This window comes from Macaca fascicularis, chromosome 13, assembly GCF_037993035.2.
Source record: "Macaca fascicularis isolate 582-1 chromosome 13, T2T-MFA8v1.1".
NCBI classification, from domain to species: domain Eukaryota; kingdom Metazoa; phylum Chordata; class Mammalia; order Primates; family Cercopithecidae; genus Macaca; species Macaca fascicularis.
Window position 1 is genome coordinate 22,594,798 of NC_088387.1, and position 4,723 is coordinate 22,599,520.

General features: G+C 41.7%; 1 non-coding gene across 1 annotated transcript; it reads left to right on the plus strand.

The window, feature by feature from the left end:
* The first annotated feature begins 4,401 nt into the window (after window positions 1–4,401).
* LOC123568483 (U6 spliceosomal RNA) lies at window positions 4,402–4,505 on the plus strand. Its single transcript, XR_006691858.2, has one exon. It is a non-coding gene; the product is annotated as a U6 spliceosomal RNA (small nuclear RNA).
* Window positions 4,506–4,723: the final 218 nt, after the last annotated feature.

Consider the following 4,723-nt stretch of genomic DNA (forward strand, 5'->3'; position numbering starts at 1 on the left):
TTAGGAAAAATGTTTTACATTCTTATTAATTAAAATTTGAATAATTAATGCTATTTATTTTCTGAACTTCTTTCCATTTTTTGTCTTTTAGGAGGTCATGAATCAATTAATTCATCAAGAATAATGTGATTTGTGGTCACCTCAGAAAATAAAAACCTAAGTTATTGATAATTAGATGATGTTGAACAGCAGTGTTTGAACACTGAAGACCGTCAGCTGTTTGAGAGAACTGTGCTTTAGACTTAAAAAAATGGATATATAATTTGCATGCCATAAAAGTCATGATTTAGAAGTGTACTACTTGGTGGCCTTTAGGGTATTCATAAAGTTGTGCAATCATTACCACTGTCTAATTTGAGAACCTTCCATCAACCCCCCCAAAATCCTCATACTCTTGAACCCAGGAGGCAGAGGTTGCAGTGAGCCGAGATCATGCCAGTGCAGTCCAGCCTGGGTGACAGAGCGAAACTCTCTCTCTCAAAAAAAGAAATCCTCATACTCCTTAGCAAGCACTCCCCATTTCTTCCTCCCCTAGCCCCTGGCAATCACTAATGTACTTTCCGTCTCCATGGATTTGCCTATTCTGTTCATTTCACATTAATGTAAATAGAGTCATACACGGTTGGCCTTTCGCAACTGGCTTCTTTCACTCAGCATAATTTGTTTTGTTTTGTTTTGTTGAGACAGAGTGCTCAGGCAATCTTGGCTCATTGTAACCTTCACCTCCCAGGTTCAAGAGATTCTGGTGCTCCAGCCTCCCAAGTAGCTGGGATTACAGGCATGCACCACCATGCCTGGCTAATTTTTGCATTTTCAGTAGAGATGGGGTTTCACTATGTTGGCCAGGCTGGTCTCAAACTCCTGCTTTGGCCTCCCAAAGTACTGGTATGACAGGCTTGAGCTACCACGTCCACCTGTAGCATAATGTTTTTCAGGCTCATCCACATTGTAGTATGTATCATACCAAATTTGTTTTCATTACTCTGTAATATTCCATTGTATGAATACACAGGTTGAATAGCCTTTATTCAAAATGTTTGGGACCAGAAATGTTTCAAATTTTGGATTTTTAAAAAATTTGGGAATATTTGCATTATACTTACTGGTTGAGCATCCCAAATCCAAAAGTCCAAAATTCTAAATGTTCCAATCAACATTTCCTTTGAGCATCATGTCAGTGCTCAAAAAGCTTCAGATTTTATATTTCAGATTATCAGATTTGGAATACTCAACCTGTACTACATTTTATTTATCCATTTATCTGATGATAGACATTTGGGTTGTTTCTACTTGCTGGATATTGTAAATAATGCTGCTATGAATATTCATGTTCAAGCTTTTGCATGGACATAACGTTTTCAGTTCTTGTGAACTAAGAGTAGAAGTGCTGGTCAATTTTATTCATAGGATTGTATAGTAATTCCATGTTTGACTTTTGAGGCACTGCCATACTTTTTCCAGCATGTAAGTGGCTGCACCATTTTACATTATCAGTAGCAATGTTCATGAGGTTCTGATTTTTCCTTGTCTATACTTATTATTGTCTATATGTCTGATTATAGCCATCCTGGTGGATGTGAAATGGTAGCCCATTGTAATTTTGGTTTGCATTTTCCCAATGATTGTGTTGAACATTGTTTCATGTGCTTATTGGCCATTTGCATTATTTATTGATTTAATTTATTTTTTGAGATAGGGACTTGTTCTGTTGCCTAGATTGGAGTACAGTGGCTCAGTCTCAGCCCACTGCAGCCTCAAATTCCTGAGCCCAAGTCATCATTCTACCTCAGCCTCCCAAGTAGTGGGAACTACTGGCACAAGCCACCATGCCCAGCTAATTTTTTTTCTTTTAGTAAAGATGAGGTCTCGCTATGTTGCTCAGGCTGATCTCAAACTCCTGGCCTCAAGGGTTCCTCCCTCAGCCTCCCAAAGTAATGGGATTACAGATATGAGCCACTATGCCCCGCCCAATTTGTATATTTTCTTTGTAGAAATGTCTGTTCAAATCTTTTTCAATTGGATTATCTTTTTTTTTTTTTTGCCTTGCCTTTGTCAGGCTAGCATTGTTTTTTTCTATCATTAAGCTGTCATTGTTCTTTATATATTTTCGATACTAGGCCACTGTCTAGTAGATAATGTACAAATATTTTCTCCCATTCCGTGATGGGAATCATCTTCTTGATGATTATAAATTACAGGATTTGATTTTCCAAGTTCAAGCTAGTTTATATTTGTCAAATTTACTCATGCTATAATGTGTGGTTTGGTTTATCATATTTTGTGTTGGATTTTTACTTAGGTACTAATGTGTTTTTCTCTCTTATTTTAAAGGTATCCATTTATCATATCACATAATGAGATCCAGACATGGATGGGCTTAGATGCCCTTTCTCTGAAGTTCTCTGGGCTCTTCCACTTTCCAGGAACACACTTTTTTTTTCTTTCCTTTTTTTTTTTTTTTTTTTTTCCAGCTTCAGACTGTTTGTTGTCAAATAGAAGTACTATCACTCAGGTCTACCCATGAACCACCTGGACACTAAGCATGGCTGGCAAGTAGATCCCAGGGCTGAGCCAGTACAGCTGGCACGAGGCATTGATGATCAGGGTAACACCACCCAGTAGAGAGGCAGTAAAGGGTGGTGTCACTGATGCAGGCTTGCTGAGGTCACCAGCATCTTCAGCTTCTGTGAAGGGGCTGGCGGGCAGGCATGCTGCACCTCTGCAGGCTGCCCTGAGTTTGCCCAGGGTGGCAGTGGTGGGAAGTGCCAGCCAGCACAGAATGAGGGGAACCCAGGTAGCAATTAAGTGGGGATAAATAGCCATTACCAAGGAGGCCTGACAACTGCAGGAGACCGCAGTCTATTCACAAGCAACTGCTTATTTTCCCATTGATCCTTGGCGGGATAGGGCCTTGCCTTCTGCAGCGCCCCAAATAACAGGCTCGCAAAGCCCAGTGCTAAGAGGTGGCATCTGAGAAGAATCCGCTCAGGTCTTCCTGTCTGTTTCATCTTAAGGCCTGCCAGGAGAAGAGATAATTACGGGTCTGAGATTTTGTTCCATCATAGACAATGGAGGGATCAACACATGCCTCTCTGAAATCAGATTAAAAAATTTTTTAAAAGGTTTCAGCTCAGGAAGATACCAGCATTTCCCACAGGTTTCAGTTGGATGAAAAAGGAGAGATTGAGAAAAAAGAAGGAAAGGAAGGAAGGGAGGGAGGGAGGGAGGGAGGGAGGAAAGGAAACTTGATGATTCGAAAAACAGAAATCAACATGGAGTGTGCTAAATAGACTTTGCTTTCCTATTGTCCCGTCCCTTTCCCCCAGAATATCTTTCCCTTGGCTTGTCACCCAACCCGAAAGGCACCCATTCAGGACTTATTCCATTTGGAGCCAAGAATCCCTAGTGAAGCCCAAGCTCTCCAGGGAGGTTTCCCTGGATGTTAGGCCCTCTGCTGGACCTGCGTTTATCCTTCAAGGTCACTGTAAGGCATGGTTTGGGTCTCTTTAGGGAGGCGGTACAGTCTAGAGTTAAACGCACAGGGTGCAGAATTAAATTTCTACATCTGACTAGAGTCCTGTATTCACTAGTGTTGACCTTGCACAGGCTACGTGACCCATGCCCTTATCTGAAAAATAAGCAGAGCAGTGCCTTTCCTCTAAGGCTAGTCCCTGGGATCTGATGACGTAATACATGGAAAGGTACTTAGTTCATAGCAGGGACCTGTACATGTTAGCTGGAATTTTCCCCACCCCAATGAGGGGAGTAACCAGTCCATCGATGAGGACTGAGCGTACAGAAGGGGTTGCAAACTCACATGGCTTCAGGGGCCCAGTGAGTGATGATGATGGAGACTAGTTAAGCAGGCAGGATGTCACTTTATCTTTCTTTTTTTTTTTTTTTTTTTTGAGACGGACTCTCGCTCTGTCCCCCAGGCTGGAATGCAGTGGTGCGATCTCGGCTCACTGCCAACTTTGCCTCCCGGGTTCAAGCGATTCTTCTGCCTCAGCCTCCAGAGTAGCTGGGACTACAAGCATGCACCACCACACCCAGTTAATTTTTGTATTTTTAGTAGAGACGGGGTTTCACCATGTTGGCCAGGATGGTCTCAATCTCTTGACCTCACGATCCGCCTGCCTCTGCCTCCCAAAGTGCTGGAATTACAGGAGTGAGCCACCAGATCTGGCCAGGGTGTCACTTTTTCAACAACCACAATACTTTTTACAGCAGTGTTATGTAATTTGTTGCCACTGTAAATGACTCCCTATTGAAATTAGAGGCATTTACCACTCCCCCCAAATCTAAGTCAGAAATGTTTATATTTCTTTGGTTTGGTTTTGTTTCTACAATAAGAATGCATACTTTTATAATAATTTTTTAAAAACCAATGAAGATTTAGGCTTGCTTCCACAGCACATATGCTAAAAATTAGAACAATACAGAGAAACTTAGCATGGCCTCTGCACCAGGATGGCATGCAAATTCCTGGATCATTCCATTAAAAAACAAATAAATAAAGATTTGGGGTAATGAGAGAGAGAGAAGGGGAAATTGAGATGAATAAAGCCTAGTTTAAGCCAGAAAGGAAAAGTCCTTTTTCTTTTCTTTTTTTTCTTTTCTTTCCCTCCCTCCCTCCCTCCCTCCCTCCCTCCCTCCCTCCCTCCCTCCCTCCCTCTCTCTCTGTCTCTCTGTTTGTTTCTTTTTTTTTTTTGAGACAGGGTCT